A 25,452-nucleotide genomic window follows, 5' to 3' on the forward strand; every position below is an offset into this window, starting at 1 on the left:
ATGGTTTAAAGTGTTCAGCACAATGGCATCCTAATTTTGCCAGGATGCCTCTAAATAATAATAATATTATTACTATATACTCCTATTGCTAATCTCCTAAACCCTTTTGTTCTTCCTCTATACACGAGCATACAGGAGGTATGCACAGATTAGAAAAATAATATAATAATATAGCTCTATAATGTAGAAGGAAAAATATAAACGCCTATTTGCCATTGCATTCCTTGTTATTAGTAATACTGACAGTACAATATGTTTTTGAAAGGCTCACCGACTGAGATGGATCAAACCTGGGTTTGTTTGCGGTTTTGGTTCATTTTTGTGCCCTTAGGCTTGATTAGGTGAGGGCACAGGGGAAGGGAAGCCACAGAAATCTGATGATAGATCACTAATCTAAATACTGACGTCGGTTGTTCCTTCTTGAACTACCCAAGTTTGTTTTTCACTATTGTATAAGAGATTTTAATCATAGTGTTTTTCTTTCTCCCTCATTAAAAATAGAAAGGAGGTCACAGAAGCAATACAAAGCAATTTTTGTAAACCAGAGTACAGGAAGGAAAATTTCCCCCCAAGGACATCTTGCTTATATTTTTAGTGTTTGTCTTGAATTTCTTTGTTGAAGAAAAATGCTCATTTAGGAAGAAACAGCACAAAATTGCTCTTTTCCCTCCCTCCAGTCTCTGTTGGCTTTATTTCATTTTGCCAGTGTTAACAGTTCCATATGCTATTTGGGACAAGCGCAGCCCCAACACAACTTATGTGATCCCATTGGCTTCAGAAGCAAGGCCAAGTTCAGTCTGGTCCCACACGGGCCATATTCTTCTAGCTAGGGTGTATTTACTGAGCTAGAGTAGGTACCTTAAACCTCCACTAAACTCACTCTAGAGTCAATGAAAACCAGGTAATATGATGCTAGTCTATGGGCACAGCTACATGTGCCTTTAGGGTGGAACAATAAATTGAAGAACTTATTCCTCCACACTTTATTGTTTCTGGGAAGGTCCTAGGTACGTATTTGCATGTGCGCCCAGAGCACAGCACATTGAGCCAGGTCACAGCGGTCCAGGGGGTCAACCTGCCAGCTCTGGGCTCAACGTGCTGCAGAGGGGCTGGCTGGGGCATGAAGGTGCTTCAGTGTGGGGCTCGCTGGCAGGCAACCCTGGCAATGAAGCACCCTCGTGCTCCAGTCAGCTGGTTGGCATCTACATGTAGGCTGCTGCAAATGAAAAAACTGAAAAAAACCTCTTATTATAAGTCCTACCCTGCTGCAGAGTTTATTCATTTCACGTGCCCTAATAAGAGCACACGTGTAGGCACTGAGACATTTACTATGCAGTCAGTTAGACAACTGCGCAGTAAACTTCTCATGTAGATGCGCACTATGTGAGTAAAGGGAGCAGGATAGATAAGTAAGTACCGCTCTCCTGTGTTGTGCTTATATATTTGTATGTATAAACTTTATAACTCTGAAGGTCATCTGGATTATTCACAGCTTATTTATTATTTGACACCGTGAGTATTCACACTGCTCACCTAACTGAAAAACAAAGCATGTGTCAGTGCCGAGGTGCTTTATTGTAATGGGAATTTATCCATGCCTTCAGGTTTGCAGGATCAGGCAGTTTCTATTGAAATAATAAAACCACCATTGGAAAGTGAGAACAAGGGGTTGCATTTTTCTGGTGGAAATATCCTGCCCAACCTGTTACATCTCTGAGGTTTGCAAGGAAACCAGGCCAGTTTCAGAGAAGGGCTGTGTTCTGTGAGTAAACTGAGTTTTTTCAATTCGGCTCCTACACCAAAAACTTGAAAACCATTTTCAATTCAAACCATATTTACGTTTTTTCTCCCCAAAATGAAAAATCAAATGACTGATTCCTTCCATTGGACACTAAACATTACATTCCATCTCAAATGTTTCACACTTCTGTATGAAACCAAAGAAAATGATAAAGCCTGCATGAATATCTGCTCTCTGCCTAATTCAAGACAGGGACTTTTTAGGGGGCTGGCTTCCAGTCCCTACTCCAGTGAACGTGTGCCTATACAAAGTAAAACACTGTCAACGGGACTGACTGACAGTCCAAGCTACATACTGTAAAGTAAGAGCACAACTTGATTTGGAGAGATCCTAGTTTGATATTTTGACAAACTTCATATTACTATAGACATCCCAGTGGAAAGGCCTAGGAATGGCTGTAGGCTTGCATAAATCTGTTACGTATCACTCATAACTGTGACTTTCCTTTAAAAGTATACAGCCGGATGCATGGAAAAGGGAAATTCAAAGTATCCTGTGCCAGTTTCCAGCAAGACTCAGTCCAAACCATGCAAAATCCTTTTGCTGTTCATGGCATTGTGCAGCGAATAAATCAAAGCAGCCTTTGGCTTTCACTGATTGACTCAAATTCATCAATCTGTCATTTTGGTAAAGTTGTTACACTTACTGAATGTTTTCCTGTTTGAAAGAGCCTATTACAGGTCCCTCACTCAGAGCAAACGTTATAAATGGACCTTCATGTTAAACCCTTTCTACAGGACACTAGCTCACTGTGCATAGGACTGAGGTAAATACCTGCAGTAAGTGAATGGGGATTTCTTACTGCAAGCAGAGACAGTCCTTTATTCCACGTAGCAGAGAGGATTAAAAGAAAGCGTAGTCCTTTCTACCTCAACAGGGGCCCATCTACATGTCGTCTGCTATGTCAGTGTACGGCGTGCTATGGCAGTGTCACGATCACGTGGGTCTACATGTGATCAGTAGCTACACGTACACTGACAGCGGTGCACACATTAGCTACATGTACACATAGCTACACGTAGCAACTCACTCCCCCAATTTAGCGTGCCGCTATGGTGACATAGCGGTGAAATCTAACTGTTCACCATGCACACAGCACGATACAGGCAGTTACCGCACCGTACTTTAGTACTTCCAAAAGGACGGCACTATAGCAACGTTGCCATATGGCAATGTGTAGTCACACCCCAACTGTACTATGGGTCAGAGCAAGCAGCTTATCCAGGGCAAAGTACCTGGTTGCTGAACCATACAAAAACATTCCTGCCTGCTTCCCTCTCTTTGGTACACAGAGAAATGCTGCGAGACAAAAGGCACTGCATCTTATGACCCATACAGGATAATTCTGAAAGTGCAGATCAATAATGAAAGATGCCAGAGAGGCTACAGATAGCAGAAGATCCTGGAACAGGGCAAGGAGCAGGTAGTAACCCCCACTGCCCCAACTTTACCTGTGGCTCACATGCCCAGCTCCTAGTGGCAATGCATAGGGGGTGCACGGGAGTGCACATGCACCCCCCCCCCGAGAGCGCCAGTGCACCCCCTGACCCGCCGTGCTTAGTCAATGGTCAAGAGGGCAGGTGGGAGCACTGGTGCCCCCCTGCAAACACTGGCTGATCCCGGGATCAGCTGCAGGGATCTTCATGGGCAGTGAGATTGGCTGCGGGGGGGTTCCCCCCTGTTGGCAGGATTGACCACGGAGGATCCCCCCCACAGTTGGTGGGTCTGGTCGCAGGGGGGGCACATGGTCTTCCCTGACTAAGGTGGCACCAGTCTCCCATGCCAGCTCTCCTACTGGAACTCCGCATGAACAGCGTGATCTGAGCTCACCAGCTGCTAGGGGTGGGGGCTCACCAGAGCCCCTGCTTTCATGTAGCTTCGGAGCCCAGATGCGAGCACTGCTGCTGGTTGAACTTCCCCTCCCTCCCCATTCAGCAGCAGGGGAAAGGAGGGGAATAAGTGGTGGTAGCAACACTCATTCCCTCAACCTCTGGAGTTGCATGAAACAGGTGCTCTGGCCAAAAAATGGTGTAACCATGCCACTAGACACCTCGCACCCCTCTGAATTGACCTCTGCTGGCTAACCAAACACAGGAATGTGCTCTGCTTGGAAAATACATACAGCAAGAGAGAATCCACCAGTGCAGCCAGAAAAAAAAATCAATTATTCTCTACCACTCATTAACTGGATTCTGGAGAATATATCTACAAGTATGAAATGAAAGCACTAACACTTCTTTTTTTCAAGTAACTAAACCATTATTAATATTAAATCTGCAGTACAGATAGATGGAACTTGCAGATCCATTCTTTAATTCATTCAAAAAAGAAAAAAAATAGGCAATTAATTGTATATGGAAGAAATAGCCATTAGACATGAACTATAAACTCTCTTTAACTAGGCTACATAAATCCAGTATGTGTGCTTGGGAGCTGTTACACTGACTGCTTCATTAATACATTTTTTAAGAAGGGGAAATGCACTTTTTTTTTTAATGGGTTTCCTATCAATGTGTAGGGCTGGATAAAAAAAGTTACTGAAGGGCTTGAGCAGACTAAACTATTTCAGCTTAGATAGAGCAGTCTTGAATGTCTTCAGGCCTATATAAAAAGTTAATAAGGCTCAGCTCCCTAGAGCTCCAACTTCATCAGGTTTAATCATCTCCCTCTTAGAGTAGGTAACATCTAACACAGCTGAGAACTAAAGAGGAGTCACATTCCTGATAACAAATTAGCATTGGGCTTAGCCATACATTCACATACCATGCATCAGCTCCCAAAATAGAAGCTTTTGAAAAAAAACTTCACTTTGTGTTCTTTTTCTTCACCTTTTCATTTCTAAACCTTCAGGGAACACATACATTGGTCTGTCTAGCTCTGCTCTGCAACCATGCAGGAAAACAACGGACTTCAGAAAAATGAAGCCAGAGACTCTCAGCTAGGGTTTGATCCAGGAAGGCACTGTAGATGTCTAAGATAAGACTGTAAATGAAACCAATGGGCCTAAGTCCAACAAACATTATTTAGGTACCCCTTCTTCAAAGACCACAAAACAAAGTGGCACCTACATTTTATAATAGACCATTTAATCTCTAGACACCTAAAGTAAGGCCTCTGTGCCTAAGGCTAGGTACAGGCAACCAAAAAGCCCGAGTTTGAATCAATTCAGTCTTTGCAGGTTAGTCTAAATTGCACAGATTAAACTGAAACAGAAGTGAACAGACATTTACCTTTGATACAGGAAATGCAGCCATGCAGTGGCGCAGGCCAGAAGCCAGAGGGGCACTAGAGCAAGCTCTCTGGCTGTGTTCACTTCCCCTTCCTGCTGCCCTGAGGTCTCTGGGATTTGCAGTCCAGAATAACAGCAGCAGGACTCTTCAGGTTGCTCATCACTTCTTCTTCCTGTTTCTAGGTGCCTCTGGGATTTGTAGTCCACAGTTACAGCCAGCAGTAAGTTTGAGCAGGGGAAGGGCTATTTAGCCCCCCTCCCTGGTTCCAGGCCCCAGTTGGGGTTTGTCAGGGGGTGGGGGGCAGTCCCCTCCTCCCCCTGTAGACTGGACTGCCCCCCCCTCCCACCCCATCAGCCAGCCAGCCCTCACTGGTCCAGATAAGGAGCAGAGGGGCAGGGCCAGCCCTGCTCTCTGGGGCAGACAACGTAGCTCATCCCAGGGCTGTAAAGCATGCTGGGGGACTCTGATTTAACCTGAACCAGGAAGGGGTCTGGAGAGAAGTTTCATAAACCAGTTTGACCCAAATCAGTTAAGTCAGATACTACATTCAACCAGGTTTAGCTTAAACCAATTTCAGCTATTTTGAAACTCATTTATATGCACTGAACTTCTGTTCTGTTACAGGTTTAAATCAGCTTCTGATCACTTAAATCAGATTACATCTAACTTCTATCCCTAGCCAAAGTGTCTCCTCCTCTGGACACATAAAGTGCAAACTTAGAAGAAGAGTCAGGGGTTTGATATCCCATGTGTACAAAAGTGTCTAATGTACAGCCCTGAATCAATTGCCTAAGTTCCAGAGAGGGGCAGGAGTTCAGAGACACCTCCATACTCAGTATTTCCTACTGGCTGCCTCTAGGTAGCGCCCTGTTTTGTGGGGTAGAGTTTTATGAATTGCTCAACTTGGAAGAACCCTAAGATGGCTCTCTAGCTATCAGCCCCAATAACATCTGTGCCACAGCTGGGCCTCTAAAGGAAGCCATCAAATATGATGAGGCCCAATAAAAATAAAAATACTGAATGTTTGCAGTTAAAATATATATATGGATGTGGCAGTGTTTCCGATGTAATATTTAAATGGGTGTAAAATAAATAGGGGTGCACCGATAGAGATTTTTGTGGCCAACATCAATAGCCGATTTTTAAGGAGGCATATCAGCCAATACCAATTCAATTTCCAATACCCAGCCTGGCAGTGTGGAGAGCTGCCTCCAGCTGGTAAGTCTGGTGTGATGGAAGGGGAGGGGGAAGGGAAGGGTCTGGGGGGCAGATCAAGGCCCCCATGGTGAGGGAGGGTACGGGGCTAGGGCTGGAACAGGGGCTGGAGCAAGCACTGCCCAGCAGGGGCAGGCACGGGACAGAGCTGCAGCTTGCCCAGGGGGCACAGGGAGCAGGGCAGTGGATCCTGCTGCTATGCGCTGCTAGGCTGGGAGCCACTGGTCTGGCAGCTTCTCCAGCAGCTCCTGCCACCCATCCCGGAAGGCACAGGGGGCTCCCAGATCTGTGTGGGGTGGGGCGGGCTGGGGCAGGGCAGGCTGGGGCCATGGCTGTGCCAAGTTCTTCCCAGTGGGGTGGAGCTGTGCTGGGAAGGGGCTACGGTAAATTTGTGGCTACAGCCCCCCGCCCCATAGTCCCTTCCCAGTGCAGCCCCGGCCTGACGGGAAGAGCTTGGCACAGCCCCAGCCCCAGCCCGCCCCACGCAGATCCAGGGGCACATGCCCTCCTTACCCCCCCTCATGCCCTCCTGGATGAGCAGCGGGAGTAGCAGTGGGAGCCACCAGACCAGTGGCTCCAGGCCGAGCAGCGCGCAGTGGCAAGAGCCGCCCCATGCCCCCCTCCACTCTGTCCCCCTGGATGAGCTGGGGCTCTGTCCTGTGCCTACCCTGCCCGGCAGGGCAGTGCTTGCCCCAGTCCCTGTCCCAGCCCCACACCTCCCTCATCGTGGGGGCCTTGATTTGCCCCCCGACACCCCTTCCCTTCCCCCTCCCCTTCCACCACACCAGACTTACTAGCTGAAGGCAGCTCTCCCTGCTGCTGGGCTGTGCTCCTCGCTGCACATTTAATTTATTGGCCAAATTATCAGCCTGATATGGCCAATTTCCAATATAGTAAATTTTCTTTATATCAGTGCCGATCCATTGCTAGACCAATGTATTGGTGCACCTCTCAAATAAGTGAAATTAAAAATGATCGGCTCTTTATCTAATTTAAAAATGAATTTCTGCCCAATAGCTTATCACTAAGGCAAACCAGTAAAGTATAAGAGAAGAGAATCATACTGCTCAGTGTGGTTGCTAGTCAGAAATCAAAATACTCCTTCCATTTCCTTATTTTGCCTCCCACAAAAAAGAAAGCAGCATGGACACAGCTATATGAATTGCTTCAATTGGAATCCCATTGCAGAGTCCAGAATAGGACCTACGCTGCTTGAATCCCATTACCTTGTTTTAGCTACGACTGCTAAGCACATCTTGAGGCACGTTTTTCTTTCTTTTTTAAGAATAAGTTACATTTTCCTTTCAGGTTCAGGAGAAGAGAGGACTAGAAACTGAACTTAAGCACAAGCTTTACTCAGTTATATTGCCCCAAGGATCTTCCTGTCCATAAAAACAGTAGGAAGGAAGCAAATACCTACCTTCCTTCCAGTCTGCATTGGTCACAGGTAAGCACGCAGCACCAGTTCCAAAAGGCAGGGCTGTAAGTGCTGTATTGCCCAGAAACACTGGGTCTCTACACATCAGTGAGCTTCCCAGACCAAATACTCTGGCAACAAAACTACGCACCACTCAGTACCTCACGTCAACCTCAAGTGCACAATCCAATTCTACCTCAAAGTGCACGTTCTCCTCTTCTTTTTCATCACTTTGCTCTCAATGTATTCCAGGCTGAGCCTCCCTTTCTTCTCCATGGACCTCAACAGTGCTTCCCCATACTTATTTGTCTAAGGAACTGCTGGCAAGTACAATGTGCCATTTGCTTATCAAGTGAGACAGACATTTTAAATGTTAACCAATCTGACATGGAAGACTTGTGGCAGCCAATGGAAAAGGCCCCCAGTGGATACTGGAAGAGGAACAATGCCTCCCCAGGTACAGTTCCTCACATCTCAGCCATAAACGGAGAGCATCATTTTTCATCAAGCATGCTGCTGCAGATCTCACTTAATATCACTCTTGCCAACGTTTCACTGAAATCCTTCGTCTTTTCAGCAAATTTCTCATAATCCTGTATCACTGTTAAGATTAGATAATAGCAAATGGGCAAAAGGCTCCCTTTATCTAACTCTGTGGAGCTTAGACAATAAAAAGCTGAATCTCCTCCTTGTTGAATATAGTCTGCAATTTCCAATATCCAGGCAAAACTATTGCATGAAAACAAGCGATTCACACACATACTTCGCAGGAAGGGAATCCAATGGGATTTTAAATTGAGGGCACTCCCTAAAGCTAAATAATCTTAAAATAAGTAGTTGCCTCTGGGTAGAATGAGAGGTTAGACCAGAAAATGGAAGTAGGAAGCACCAGAGTCAAAAAGTACATATTGTTGTTGTTACTTTATTGTTTGGGAGGCAACATCCATTTTAAACTCATCTTCCTCAGCCATCCATGAAAATCCAAGTCATGCCTCTGACTTCAGACATAGAACTGTACTGGGATAACATGGAAGAAAACTGATTTGCTACTCAGCTTCAATGTTTTACTGTTGCCTACTGTTCCTTTCAATTTATGACAAAAATTACCTACCAGCCCTCGCCACCTCAGCTTCCTGCACAGGCCTTCCCAAAGTGGGTCTAAGATCTAGTATATTCTTACAGAAACCTTTCTCTTATTCCCCTTTTAAGTTATACCTCAACATGGGCTTAGCAGTTATTAATAAGTATTATTACCTTATATTGTTTCTGAGTGGAAACAGCCATCGCTTCCAGGGAGCACTGGAGCCAGGTGAGCAATATCTTGTCTACAAAAGGGAAGGTAGAGAAATTTTGGTCATGATCGCGTGAACTTTAATTGTCAGAAATGTTACCATATCCTTAATATGGAACAGATAAGGCCTTGATTAAAGGTATATTCTGTAGCACAATAATGCAATGAACACAAGAGACCAGTCTTTGACTAGCAACGATAGGTATACTTCCAAAGACCTGCCCTAAAATACCTCATTTGGAAGAATAAAGGCCCTCACTGACTGCTTACATTTGAACCTACAGATACAAACTACCCCTTTCTGAACTAGTTTGCTGCGCAGGAGATTATAAATGACATAGGAAACAGTGAAAAAAGAGTTCAAATTACAAGTAATATAATCAGGATCCTGAAACACATGACAGCCTTGCTGGTCAGGCACCTACTTAGCCTTACTTCCTGTTTTAGTGCCTGATGAATAGGATAAAATTCATCCTATTACTGGAGGCTCACGTCTCCAGCACACTAAGACTGCCGTCTGTAATATAACATGTCATCCAGAGCAGAGGTAATATGCTCTCTATTCCCTATGGTGCGGTTTTCACTCTTACCATATTTTTAAGGGACATATTTGACCTTCAGCATCTCTCCGAATTAAAACAAAACATCCCCTATTCTTGCACAAGGGATACGCTGGCAGAATACTGAAACGCTCTCATAATGCTCAGACACAGGGATGAGTTTGAACCATGCTCTGGGCATTGCTCAACTATACGTAAGTGCCTGACCATTGTGGTTGGGTGTCAAAGGCACCTGGGTGTGAAGCTAGCTACATCATTCCCTTGAGGGTTGCTGGCTACACAAACTGGCATACCTTTATAAAGCTAGCCCCGGGGCTCAGGAACACCTCTGACCTTTGTGAATGAGTTTGAAATCACTTCAGAAGAAGTTGGCATGCAAGTGAATTTTAGCTCCAACTTTGGCCTAGTTAGAGCCATCTGTCCGGCCTAGGTACACCATCAGGATCGGAGCTACGTGGTGTGTAGCACGGACATCCGAGCGTGTCTCAGGAGAAACCTTCTTAACAAAAAAATAGCTATGCTAGGATGCAGTGACACTTGTTCTCCTCGTGCACTGTTTGCCATGGTACCACATGTGTGTATTTAAGATTTACTCTGCCATTTCAATATATATAATTTTTATAGTCGTCACTTGCTCTAAGGCAATTAGTCTGTTTTTCCACAAAAATTGTGTAACGCCAAGACACAGATGGCTGATTATATAAATGTCTAACAGCATCTCTGAAGTAATCCTAGGGCAAAAAAAACACTTGTGACAAGCATTATTTGCTGACACAAATTCCATTTAATTAAGACACGCTGTATGCGGCAAAAGGCATGTTATCTTGTCAACAATATTAACTGCAATATTAAATGTTGCTAGAGGTTATGCTTTGCACCAGACCTTAATGGCAGAGGACAGGGGCCTTTGGAAAATCTCTAAGGCCGTGACCCAGCATAACTCAGCTGGTGGATTTTAATAGCATATTTTTTTTAAACTTTGCTGGTGAAGAGACTTGGCTTGACAGTCCTGGAGACTGAAATCCTCATGAACAAATATTTGTAGTAGTGCATGCTGTTCTATGCTATGCTGTTCATACCTTCATTTCACCATAGGGGCTAAAAGGGCACTTAAAGTCACCAAGGTTAGTCAGTACTTCAGTTCTTCAGGACCACCATAGAGTCAGTAAGTCAGTCTTCCCAGTTCTTGCAGTGGCAGACTCCGTGTTTTGTATTACTTATCTTCTTAAAGTAAATGTGCTAGGCCAAATTAATCCAGAGTGTTGCTGTTCAAAGCAATGGAGTTATATCAGGGAAGCCCTGGACACTTAACAACGTATTTCCAAGGCACTGGGGATATTTGCCCGAGTCCTTTTCTAGAGGAAAGGAAATTTCTTAACATGGATTTGTATCAAAGGCAAAACTACACTGCCACAGAACCAGATTCTATGACACTGATTGGGCATCTAAGTAGACTTAGGCACCTAAGTGTAATGCTGTTCTACCACCTTCATGTCGCTAAAAATCCATCAGTGCTTTTCTTTTTGTAACATGCCATCATCTGACTCTTACATCACAAAAAAAACCAGCATGGAAGACAGGATTCACCCCACCTTTTGTGTTAAAGTTGTTCAGGGACTTAAACAGGACATGTAAGGAGGAGGCTTAGGCACCTAAGTCCACTTATTTGCCTCTTAGGTGAAAAGTCCCAATAGCACTACTCAGAGTGAGGGTGATTGGTCTCACTGCCAAGTGAATGGAGGTAATAAAAGGATTCTTCCCCTTCCTCCCCATCCCCTCCCCAGTTTCTGTGAGCCACATTCAGTTAAGCTGCTTATTGTGCCGAGAGTAGACAGGGGGAAGACTGGGAGCTGGAGCTCTACATGGTGGGGCAGGAACTGCCCAGCTGCAGGTTCCCCCCAGCCTGGCCAGGTTTGTGGTGCCTGGCACATGTCCCTGTGGCTCCCCTGTACTACTTGCTGCCCAGAGTAGTGCAGCAGGGGCAAGAGGAGCTGCCACAGGAGATGGGCGGAGGAGAGCATTACCTGGGCAGCTGTGGCAACAGCCCCACCAGGAAGCTGTGTGCAGTGGCTGGGCCAGGGGAGGTGCTTTCAGTGGGTGTGAGGTGGGTGCAGGTGGGAGCATGGTGCGGGCTGCCCTGGGCAGGACTCGGCCCCATGTGGAGCACCTCCTGGGGCAGCCATGGGAGGGGGCTGGGTGGGGGCAAAGGGGGTGGACCACACCTGCACCATCTGGGCGAGCTCTGCTGCACATGCCACCTTCCCCTCCCTTCCAGCTTCCAGGACCTAGCACATGGGCAGCCCCCCACACAAGCCCACAAGTCCACCCCCCACACATGCCACACACCACCCCAGATGCCCACTACTCCACACCCACGCCATGACCACACCTCTACACAGCCCCCACACAATATACAAGAGTATGATTTTATTTTTAGCTCTTATGCAATCGCCTCTATATACACTACTCAAAAACCCCCCACAAGTCAATACAAAACTTATTTTTAATAAAATAAAAATATGTTGTACTAGGATCTTTGATTTTTAGTATATGATTTCTTTTTTTTTCTGGAATTTGTTAAAATTATATCTTCTGAAAAATGTTATGTGTACAGCCCTCGACAGCTTATAACCAAACCTCACAAGTGGTCCTACAGCCAAAATAACTGCCCACCGCTGCTATAAATTCAGGAAACTATAGGCCAGCCAGTTTGACCTTGATACCAGATAAAATGTTGGAAAAAATTATCAAGAAGTCCATTTGTGAGAGATGTGATGGGCAGAAGGCATGATGATGAAGGATAGCCAACATGGTTTTGTTGCGGGAAGTTTGTGTCTGACCAACCTCGTCTCCTCCTTTGATCATGTAACAAATTGTTTAGATGTGGGAGACATGATTGATGTCATATACTTGGATTTTAAAAAGGCCTTCAATATGGTCTTCCAAGATGCCCTAATAAAAGAACTGGGGGATTGTGGGCTGGCAGAGTCCACAGTCAGGTGGATTGGGAACTGGCTAAGGGTCAAACCCAGTGAATGTTACTGAATAGGTCTGTATCATCTTGGTGGCCTGTGATGTTCCACAGGGTTTGGTTCTTGGCCCCATGCAGTTCAACATCTTTATCAACAATTTAGATGAGGATGTGGAGAGTATGCTGGCCAAGTTTGCAGATGATTCTAAGTTATGGGGAAAAGCGGTCATGCTAGAGGATAGGATGTGGATCCAAGCAGACCTAGACAAGCTCAAAAGGTGGGCAGAGCAGAACCGGATGCAGTTTAATAAGGATAAACACAGAGTGCTTCATCCGGGGAGACTGAACCAGTGACATGAATATAGGTTAGGAGGAGATGTCCTGGCCAGCATGATGTCTGAAAGGGACCTTGAGGTTATAGTTGATCACAAGATGAAGATGAGCAGCCACTGTGACACTGTAGTCAACAGATCTAATAGCATATTGGGATGCATTAGGTGATGTGCTGTGAGCAGGGCTAAGGAAGTGATACTTCCTCTCTACTTGGCTTTAGTGAGACCCCAGCTGGAGTACTGTGTCCAGTTCTGTGCACTTCAAAACAGGCATGGAGAATCTTGAAAGGGTCCAGAGAAGGGCCACAAGGATGATGAAGGGCCTGAAGGACAAACCTTATGAGGAAAGACTAAGGGATCTGGGACTGTTCAGCCTGGGGAAGAGAAGACTGAGCAGGGACTTGGTAGCTGTGTATAAGTATGCAAGAGGTGAATATCAGGAGCTGGGAGGAAAAGTGTTCACTAGGGCACCCCAGGAGAAGACAGGGACCTCTGGTCATAAACGGTTAGAGGATGGTTTCAGGTTGGATGCGAGGAAGAACTTATTTATGTTAATGGTGACCAGAAGCTGGAATCGACTTCCCAAGGAGGTGATGCAGCCCCCAACCATGGAAATCGTTTGATCTCAGCAGTATTTTTGCCCAGAGCAGAGGGGTTGGACTCTATGATCTTTCGAGGGCCCTTCCAGCCCTTAATTTCTATGATTCTGTGATAAATAGTTCCACCAACAGCTTGTAAGGGACTGATCTAAAGCCTGTTAAAATCAATAGGAATATTTCCACAGATTTTAGTGGGATTGGGGTGTAGCGGAAGAGAAGTAACTATTCTTGTTATTCACTTTGTTCCCTCTTAAAGCAGAACTAAAGCAATTTTTTTCTATCATTTGTCAAGCAAGGTACAAAGCACTGCATTCGGCTATAATGGGTAGTGTCTTCATGTGTCCATATTGTGGAACAGACTCAGAGCTAATGCACCACACAACCAAAACTGATTTAAAAAACTGTGGGACCAGAGGTTTATGTCTAATATTACCAAAGGCAGAGTTGACTGTTGCTCACCCTCCGTTCACAGCAGATGATACAGAATATTTAAATTTATGTTTATTTTGATGCTGCCAGCCATGAAATCTAAGCCACTGGAGGTTGTTTTAGATTGTTTCTTTAAGTCATCCAAACAAATCCCTGAATTATCATCTGCAGCAAGCGAAAGCACAGACATGCTATCAGGCCAGGCTGTAAATATTGTTGAAAAGCAAACCTGACTAATAAATTAGAGGCCTGTGGTAGTGATAGTATGAATACCGCATTGGAAGGAAAGGCTCACCGGGGGGAAATAATGTATTCACTGTGTTGCAGGAGAAATGAGAAAGACACTTAATGGCTGCTAGTTGTGTAGCATACATTGTTCACGAAGCTGTTCAAACTGCCACTGACTGCCTCGCGATCGATCTGAAAGTGATAGTCAAGAAGATTTACGCTCACTTTCGCATCTACTCAGTAGGACTGGGAAGGTCGAAAGAGTTCTGTGAGTTTGCTGAAAATTCAGTGCCAACAAATTCCAGGTCGCCCAGATCTAATTATAGGTAGTTTGTTTCCAGCACTTTCAATAAAGTGAATCTAGCATCGCCCAAAGATTTATAGTTCATTCTTCCTGTCATAAGCAAAATGTTATATAATTTTCAGCAATTTCTTTGGAAGTCTGTATGCTGAAATGTTGGGTTTGGAGGAAGTGTCAACTAACAGTTGGAGAACAGGAGAGTGACTCTTCTCTTCTGGTGGTTTTTCTCCTTCTATTACACAAGCTGTGTTGGTACTAGGAAGTTTTGCCACTGAACTTACGCTAGTTAAAGGAATGAAACATCTTCCACGCCACAAATGTGGGTCCAGTTATTCCTGCATTAAAACATTCCTATTGATATACCAGTAGTTTATTCTGCTTTGGGAAGTGGAATAAGCTATAAATATATATAGATATAGTATAAGTATAAGGAATACTTATACTATAGCTAGATATAGTATAAGGAATACTATACTATATCTAGATATAGTACAAGTATAAAGAATATTTTATATATAGTATAAGTATAAGGAATACTTATACTATAGCTAGATATAGTATAAGGAATACTATACTATATCTAGATATAGTACAAGTATAAAGAATATTTTATATATAGTATAAGTATAAGGAATACTATATCTAGAGATAGTATAAGTATAAAGAATATTTTAAGTGAAGGCTAGCACTTAATATAAGATTATGAGGAAGTCACTTAAACTCTTCCTCACTCATTTCCTCCTTCACTGAACCTTAAGAAATGTGGAAGAGAAAGCGGTTACGAAGGCTTTGTGAGGTTTAATCAATTAATGCTTAGGGTGAGCACTGAGGTCCTAACATGGCAGGCGCGATCTATATGATGAATCAGTAGTAGAACCAGCGTTTTCCTATCAATGGGCAGACTTCTGTTGTGCCACCCAAGGGTGAGATTTGTAAACAGGAGAAACCTTGTTATACATCAAACAAAAAGTTGCAAGCATGGCTTTCTGATGGTAAGATTTACAACTCTCTTAAGAGAAAGGCTGATACTGAAACAAGAGAATTAAAAACCAAAAAATCCCTAGTTTCATGTTGTGGGAGATCTTTGTTGAAACATGATATCCTCTCACACTCATGTTCTAACTTCACTGGTAGGGATGACACATCTGAATGAGAAACCTAATGAGTCTGAATGAAAAACCAAAGGTCTGTGCTTTCATGCGAATATTTCCACTGTAATCAGGGCTCTTCAGGATGGAATCCAAAGTGTGGGCTGCGTAATTTGCTCAGATGATAGAGATATGCCAAATTTGATTAATATAACCATATTATGCAACATTAGAATGAAAATCGTCTCAGAATGAGAAGAAATCTAATGTTGTGCTACTCCAAATCCAGAGACAGTCAGGGAACCTGTAATCATTCCCAACAGTGCAGAAGTAATAAAGGGTTATCGAGTACAGCCAGAGCATGGGATTCACCTCCATGCGTTTGAAAATAGGAAGAGGGGGACTAAGGAATTGATATGGTAGTGCATACTCCAGCAAAAACCTCCCTTTGACAGCAGAGCCAAACACCATTCTGGTAAAGAGAAAAACCGTATTTGGAGGATAATTCCCAGGCCTCTCAAAGCACAAGGTTCTTATGGAAAAATATAAAAGCTTGGACTATTTAAACTGAAAAGGGAACCAGTCAACAAACATCAATAATGGGACTTCTCTGAAGCCTGACGCTTATCAGATGCACTGTTCTGTTTGTAAACTGCAACCTCCCCTTCTTCCTACATATTTCTATGTAGACAGTAAGCATTTCAAGGCAGCAAATGTCCTCCATTGTTTATATAGCACATAGTACAAGACCTTGATCAGGATTTCTGAGTACTACTGGCATACACATAGGAGGAAAAAAATGATGGGGTTCCTAAATATAAATCAATCACTATAGAGTGTAAATCTGACAACATTTGAAAACATCATTATTTGGAATGTTATTTTCAATTAAAAAAGAAAAATAACATTTCTACCTGCACAACCCCTTTGATGATGATTATTAGTATTATTAATCAAGTCACTCATGCCCTCCATCCTATGGATGGGGATTTACGTGTTTAATTCCCATTAAAGCTAATTACTGAGAAGCAGCAAAATTCTCAACAGGTGTGATGCAAATTGCCCTTTTGCCCTTAGATAATGACCATGTCCCCTACATTGCACAGTGCATCGGCTACCGACCTGAATTAACACCTAGAAAGAGTTCTGCTCGGTAGAAAGTTCAGGAACTATAATGATTCTTTGCAATTAATTGTAAAAAGAAAAGTTAAAATTGATACACAAGGCTTTCCCAAGATGCTCTATGATTACTCCACAAGTTTAAAGGATAAAGATGATGATGATTGGGGAATAATTTCATTTTGTTGCTACATGCAGCCTTAACTAAACAGCATCAATTCAGCAAGGTGGATCTTTAAATCTTCATTAAACTTGTCAGCCCCATAATGAATATCCACAAACTAATAAATGATCCCACAGAAAATGCAGCTCTTTAGGGGAATCCAACAGCTGTTGCATCACTGGTGAGAATGCTGGCCATCACTTTTTAATGGACGAACCGCCAGGTGGGAAAAGTAATTGATTTATATTGCTTCAGCGGGTGAGCTGTATTAGTTAATCATTTGTAGTTTCTTGTGATCTAACAAATTGCACATTGTGAATGTCCAACAGAATAATTATACAATGAGAGCGCCAGGCAACAAAACCTACTGGGTTAAGGCAGAGCAGGGAAGTCACGTGCAAGTGGACACCATCACTAGCCTCACCACATACAAAAGCTCCTACTACAGGCAAAAGTCATGTTATATGCAACTTTTTATTCTGGAGGACAGACAGTGGGTGGGTCCTTCCAAGAAGCTTAAACTATGCCTGTTTGGATGCATTCGCCAGCGTCTTCTAAAACTGGATTATGGCGCGATTAGCTAAAATGCCTGGAGTTAGTACAAACCACAAGCAGCAAAACTGTCCCAGTTCCCCCCCATGTGGAACTGTCTTACTTTTTTATCAGAGCAAATTATATAACTTAGCTCTGATGACCAGGTCTGGGAAAAGAGAGAAAACTTGGACTAGGCAGTGTCCTGGGGTTAGCGTTATGCCTAGGGTTCACTAGTCTAGACATGTTCTGGTAAACCAAACCGTGTAAGTAACTATTCACAGTTACCACAGCAACCAGAACAACTCCAGATGATATGTGCATGCAGTGGTTAAATTCTGCAGTGTTTTTACCACGTCACATTTGCTCTTTCACAAAACATACATCTCCTTCCTACTCTTTTTCAACTGTTCTCCAAGCTACAGCATAGTTATTTGTTTCCAACTCCCTTCCTTCCGCTGCCCTTTCAGATCTGGTTTGTTCTGCATTTCTCTTATATGAGATGACACCCATTGAACCCGAAGGACATAGCTTAAGGGAACATCATCACTCTAAAGGCACATCCACAAGGCAGGGGATGAAAGGTATGCACAAGAGTGCATTGTTTCCAATATGCTACATCCTATTTAGGTTCTTTGATTTTATGGTGTTCTGAATTTTGTTCAAGACACGTTCAGGTTACCACTCATTCAGCACTTCCTCAGAAAACATCATAGCCAAGTGCTAAAGAAAATGTAATGCATTTGAATTGAACATGACTGTGTCTGTAGAAGGTAATCTAAGAAGAACATGCAGCACCCTCCTTCACCTACCCTCCTAGCAGAAAAGGAAGTGACAATGTAAGCTAGATATGTAATCTTGGGTCATTTGTTTCTTTGTAAAGTTTTGTTTCCTGACCAGCAATGGGAATGAAGCCAGGTCCTTCCTTACAGCTCTTAGAAGAAAAAAAGCAGTGAAGACAAATGTGAATTCCACATGGTGACAGGAATATATGATGGACTGATAGCCTTGGAGACCAAAGTCTTCCAGCAGATGTGTACCAAGCATCTCATCCTAGTATTGGGCCAGAGCTAATAATTGGAGGCCAAATATCTATTTGAAAGCTAGAAATCAGTACAACCCTATCATGTATATCCACAGGGCCATAGAGCACTGGCACTGCAGTTAGTGGGAGTTTGGTGACTGGACTAAATGGGACAAGGAATTCACCTGGAAGTACCAAGTGATAGCATATAAGGCCAGTTAACAACTCTGAAGACTCCTCATCTTGCTTGGACAAGTATTTCTGTATACACTGACTAGTAGTAGTTTCCAGTGGCTTATTCCTGGTGTTCAATGAATTATAATTTTATGCAGCGCTGAACTTCAAAAAATGCCATTAAAGTGAAGAAGTGTTCATCCTGAGCCGGATACATTTGGGTTTTCTGCACAAGGGATGCATCCATGCAACCAGCCTTTCGTATACAGTCAACCAGTAATCCTGTGGTTGTTGCCAGTCCCTCAAATACCATCATATAGACAACATCCTTGGGCAATTATAATGAGACTAGATGGTGTTGGTTGGTCTGTCTCTCCGCTCATGAGTTGCTTTTCCTACACGTATATGTGCAAACACTGTTGTTACTGTTAAATCTTTGACATTACAGAAATATGCAATGGCCATGACCACATTGAGCTCCTGCGTGCTGGGCAGTGGACAAATGCATGTAAAATGATAGTGCCTGTTTCGGCCAAAGAGCTGAGTTAACAGGAGTGCATCATTTGAATAATTTAAAGACTGGTGATATGGACATTCCTGTGCCAGGAGACTGTTTGAAAGATTTCTCTGCTTAGGGAGCAATGTATAAGTGTTTCCATATCTACTCTCTGCACTTGGGAAAAGCAAAAAACATCATGTTTCTGTTTTATTCTAGAACTAGAATAGCTAGGATGGAGCTATCAGACTGGAGGCCTTGACTGCTTGCAAGCAACAACATAGAAGGGGAGGAAGTCCCAGCATTTCCCAGCGTAGATCACTGGAACAAAGAACTCCTTCAGGGCATTTATAAAACATGCTCCGGGAGGTGGGGGAGGGAAACAACACTTTACTTTGCGAGCCACACTAACTAAAAGTGCCTGAGTGTCACAGGTATCAGTGTCCCCGCACTAAAAAATGGTGGCAGGGCACTTGAAACTAAAGCTCATCAAACGAGTTTAGTTTAAAGTGCCCCACCTCCATTTTGCAGCTGATACACATGACGCTGCAGGCTGCTGGAGTGCATTAATTTCCGTGTTCCAGCAGACTCGATTAGTCTGCTCCAATGCACTGGATTTACAGCATGTCGGAGGAGCTTTGCTGCATATCTATAGGAGCCTTCAAAGTCTACTTAATACTGGCAGCCACTGCACACACAGGTTGTAGAGAAATCAAATGTGGACACATCTTGTTTAAAGGCTCCTTCATCTATGTAAGCAAGAGGCTGGCAACCAGATCTGGTCTGCCATCTGTCTCAGCTAGTGTGCAAAGTGTAGATATCAGTGGCATTTCAGTGGTGGGGAGTTTTTGCAGCAGGTCACACATGTATTGGACTCAATAGTAGAAGGAAGCAGCAGTGGCAGCAGCCAGGTCAGAAGTACTGTCTTCCTTCCAAGCCCTAAATCTCCCATTCCTATGCTGTCAGCAAACATATAAAATCCCCTAGCGAAGCATCCCATTCTGCTTTAATGTTGGTTCATTTTATTAGCGTGAGTAGCAGAGGTCTGTGCCCTGGGTCACAATGTTCAAACTGTGCTGAAGGCCAGGTGAGGGTCAATGTGATGCTGTGACAGGATTTCTGATTTCATTATATATAAAACCATGAACTCTGCTAATGGACACAGCAGATGGATTTTTTTTGCTCTCATTGTCCCAGTTATTCAGTAGGGCTGTGGGAAGCTTCAGTCACTGATTCAATTCAGAGGAGATTCGGCCTGATTCGGCAGCTGAATGTTGAAATCCGAATCAAATCAGGAGACCCATTAATCTCTCCAAATCAAATTGGAAGCCTCTGAGTCAATTTGGAGAGATTTAGGAGAGATTAGACGATCTGGCCACATACACAGTTTATATGTTTTTTGTACGTACCAGGAGCAGCTTGTGAACACTGGCATGGTGGGGCGGATGGAGTGTCCCACAGGAGCATCCCCCCATGCACTCGGTGGCAGACCCAGAAGTGGACCAGAAGAAGTACTTCTGGTCCACTTCTAGGTCCACTGCTGAACATGCAGGGAGGTGACTGGTGCCTCCTGGGTCTGGGGGGGCACCCAGGGTCCCCCCACAGCTGATCACCGAGCTGGAGGGGCCTGGGGGGGCCCACTTCCAGTCCACTTCTGGGTCCTTCGCCAAGTGTGTGGGGACCCCCCCCTTGCACTCCCATGGGATGCCCCACCATCTCAGCATTCATGAGCCGCACCTGGAGGTACGCAGAAAAAACATATAAAGCTATGTCTATGGCCGAATCTCTGACTCTCCAAATCAGAATTGAATCTTCAGATTCAGTCTAATCGAATTGAGACAGTGATCTGAATCAGCAAATTGAATCACTGTCCCCCAGATTGGGCCGAATCTGAATCAAATACTGCCTGCTTTGCACACCCCCTATTATTCAGTAAGTGTTGTGCAACTTAGTAGGCATTTAATAGTTGGTCTCGCATCCTTTTTAGCCAACAGCAGCAAGCAAATACCTGCGAGTCCTCTCTCTATCACCACTTTCTAGTGTTCCTAGAATTGTTCCACTTCTAGAAGGAAAGACCTTGAAACAGGTATGGATGACTATAGAAAGGTCCACTAAAGAATTCACTGAGGTTCTACATTATCCTGTCATTTGCAAGAGAAGTGAACATACTTTATTATGATAAATATGAATGTGTTAAGAAAGGTCTTAACCATGCAAATCTTATTCGAGTGTAAAATATTTTATATATTTGTTATTAAAAATGTCAGAAAGTAATAGATACTAATGAAAATAGTAAGATTGGGCCAAAATTATGCATGATGTAACTCTCTATTTTCTGTGTTTATTATACCCTTGTATAATATTCAATCTCTCCTTTTTTTTTTTCTTCTCCCTAAGATTGAACATTAGACTATTCCATGCCTTGATAGATTCAGTAACCGGAATTCCATTTTTGAACCAGTCAGGTGTTGCACAAAAAGGTGTCCCCATGGGTACCCTGAGATTGAAAACCTTGACCTTTAGTTCCACTTTAGTAGAGCAAGTCACACTACATTGACTTGATGTATGAGTGCAGAAGAAAGAGTGGGAAGAAATAAGGAAATTTTAGTAGAGATAAATAGGATTTACAATACTGTCATCTTTAGCAACTTTGGTTTTTCAATTCATTAGAAGCCTAGATAAATTAGATGTTTGGATTCATTTTAACTAATTTCTGCTCTTTGCCCTAACTTAATTTATCATTTTGTTCTCTTCTGCTGTCTGGGAAGGAAAATACATAAAGGAACTCAATGGAGTCTATGAGTAAAATATTAAGCAGTTAGCACTGACAGGAGGATACATTAAAAAAGCCCAGCCCCACAAAATTTCTTCAGCTCTATTTGCTAAAGCAAGTGCTAGCTACACTTTTAAAGATACAGGATGCTGTATTTATTTGCTTCATCACAACTCAGACACCTTAAAATGATTTTTTCATCGCTAACGCATGCATCATGGGATTTCCAGTCCAAGTCACTGTCCAGAAACAAAATACCATGGAGGGAATCTTGACACTTAATCTAGGCTCTGAAGAACATGTTATTAATTCTGCTGAAAAAATAAAATAAAAAATACACCGTTGCCATTTTCTGTTATAAAAGTACAATATTTTGTTCATGTGAGATAATATGATCAATGCTGTTTATAATGCTTTCCTTGTGAATGTATTAAGAGACTGCTACATAATTTCCATATATTTGCCTCAAATGTTTTTTTGACCTTAAATTGCTGACACAAACATCTATTACAAAAGCCAATTCTGGACACATGCTGAGAGTCTCAATGAAGAGTGGTCTGTACATTCATACACAGTCAGACTTTCAGGCAACCAAAGAGCAAGAACCACAAGCTCTCATTAATGCTCTTTGCTTACGAGTAATCTCTCCAATTTTGTATTATAGGTTATGCTGCACTACATACATTTTACACATTGTCCTTACATGAAAATATACTTCAATAATAATAATTATAATAATAATAATGTCCTTAGACCAACACGGCTACAACCTAAACCCCTACTTCAATAATAGTAATGAGTATTAATGTGCTAATTTTCAGGAAGAGATTTCAAAAGATTTGAAATGGGGGAGGAATTCCAGGCACAACGCAGTTAACTGACTTTCCCAAGAAAGCAAAGCAAGTCAGTGAGAGAGCACAGAATCGACTAAACTTTGGAAGCCTAATTTCAGGCTTCCTATTCTGGCTGCTAAACACAAAACCACCAGGCAAGGATGACACTGCAAAGCTACTCGTTTATTATGAGGCTCCCACACATTTAAAAAAAAAAAACAAAACAAAACCTATTCACATACTTTAGTCTAATTTGCAGTAGAGCTAACAGCGCTCACAACAAGCAGTTTCCTCATAAACCCATGGTCTAGATTAGAAGGCACTTACATAATCTCAGTAGGCAGATACAGATATGCTTTCCTATTATCTGAGGAACAATCATATACTGTCAGTTACGGAGACAGCAGAAAAAGAAAAAAGAAAAAGCTATAGTAGTTGGGGCTGGTTCTGCTTTGAGCAAGGGGTTGGACAAGATGACCTCCTGAGGTCCCTTCCAGCCCTAATTTTCTATGATTCTATAATAATTATCATTATAATAATAGAGAACACATGTATCCGTCTGCTCCTTCATACCAAACCGCCTCTTCTGAAAATAAAATGCCACCTCCCGCTAATACTGAGAGAGCTCCTTAGTGTGGTACACCCAAAATGGTCATTCGTTGCATATAGTTATTTCAAGCAGACACATCCAATGTATGCTACTAGCTACTAAGATAATTGCAAACAGAAGCTCCAAAGAAAAAAGTCTATACCACACAATTAAAAGTTCAAGGGTGAATATATATTTGAACAGAGTATCCCCTAAAGACAACAGACATTGTAATACTTGTGGCAATGGAGTCCTCTGCTACAATGCTGTGGGAATGCAGCGCTGTCACTACTGCATTTCCCCTACTACTATTTTTTAGAAAAAACTCAATTTGAATTTAACCCCATTGTGCTAGTGCTCTGGAGTTCCCTGAATGGGAAATCCTAACTCCTAGTGCCAAGGCTACCATCTGTTAACTGTCTATGATGATTTTCAGTGGGATCTTGCCATGTGTTCCAATTTGATTTCTGCCTGTAATCCATGCTCCTTTATTTGGACTGTATCCACAAGACACCTGTGATTTTCCTATTCGAACACCATTTGCAACCTGCTACATGCTGACTTGAGAATTGAAAGGTGTTTGGGGAAAATGAAAATGAGTGACCCTACCGTAAGGAATTTGTTATTGTAAGTCAGACTCTAACAGGATAAAAACCATGTATCAGCATTACAGTGAAAGGAAGGTTGTATCTCCCCTTAGCATGTGTGATACAGAATTTCTATCAGAGGAAATCAGATTATCTTCTTCGCTAACCCTGACCTGTACTTTGAATGTAGTAAGGGAATGGGTGGGAGCTGTGCTTCTCAATCTCTAGTTTGCAAAGCTTCTCCTGGTGGTGTCCTTCCCATGCTGATGCAGACAAGACATGGGGCGTTACACAAAGGAAAGACTGGAGGAGAAGTGGAAACCTTGGAGCTCAGAGAGAAAGGAGCCCAGAGAGAGAGCAGCAGATGAGCAGATTTGGAAGTAAGCTAATGAGTGAGAATGGTAGATGAATGCAGAAAATGTTAGATTGGAAACCTCTGGGTTAACAATTAAATATCATTTTCTCTAGATCAACAAATATTACAAACCATCCATGGTTTTCGACGGTGTTTATCACACTGTGTTGGTGCTTCCCCATCAATACCTGAAACTTAAAAGAGACCTGGGATAAGGACTCAAACTCAGGACAAACTCAAACCTAAAATCTGGCCTTGTAAAACATAGGTATGCCAGAGGTACAGATGATATGTACTGTATGATATGTCATGACGGTATGACGTATCATACAGAGGTACTGTATGGCATGTAACGACAGAGCTTGACAAGTACCTTCCTATAACTCATACTCAGAGCAGAAATTCCAGGAGCAATGGGAGGCAGAGATCTACAACTCTTCAGCCCCTCTGATAGAGGAGTTGTGTCAGGCCCCCACAATGAAAAAGGGAAGAGGGACATGATGGAAGATGTATAAATAGAATTTATAATCCACAAAGTTTTAATGTTATGTCTATTCAAGTAACTTTGTACAGATACACCCGGTAATATAGGCATACACATATATAGCATATAGAACACACACACAACATATACACACACGCACACATACACACACACACACATATATATATATATACACATATATATATATATATATATATTTATATATAGTATGTGTAAATAAATGTTCTATTGTATCCAGTAACTACTGAGACTTCAAAAAAAGGAACCTAGCATTAATACCTATAGTACAGAAACATTAGAATATATACACAATTTTTGGCAAACTAATCCTACTAAATTAAATAACAAATAATTAGATAATTTTAATTTACTTTCTGAATCTTTTAAAGAGTAAACTGCTTACAGGCAGTTAATGCAATAAAATTACTTTATAAGCACAGAGAAACATCTGTCACAATTGAGAGTCTGCAATATGCATTAGGATTCAGTGCATGGCCAGGTAGTAGTTAGAGTAAATGTATCATTAAGTTGGTACCCTTTCCATTCAAAGCACATTTTCCAAGATTTATATACTGCAGACTGTAAGACAGCATGTGAATCAACTTGTGCTGGAGTGTATTCTTGCATCTACACCCAACCTCACAATGAGAGAACTGAAATGAAAATCATGAAGCAGAATACGTACACAAATACCTCTTTTAGAAGGAAAATCATTAAGGTTGCAAAATTAAGGGTTCAAAAGTTAGGAAATACCACAATTTAGATTGTGCAAAGGGCTTTGATTTGCTTCCCCTTTGTATCTGTATGCATTAGGGTACAGTCTTTAATTACATGCTCACAT

This window comes from Alligator sinensis, unplaced genomic scaffold (genome assembly GCF_000455745.1).
Source record: "Alligator sinensis unplaced genomic scaffold, ASM45574v1 scaffold111_1, whole genome shotgun sequence".
Classification (NCBI taxonomy): Eukaryota; Metazoa; Chordata; order Crocodylia; family Alligatoridae; genus Alligator; species Alligator sinensis.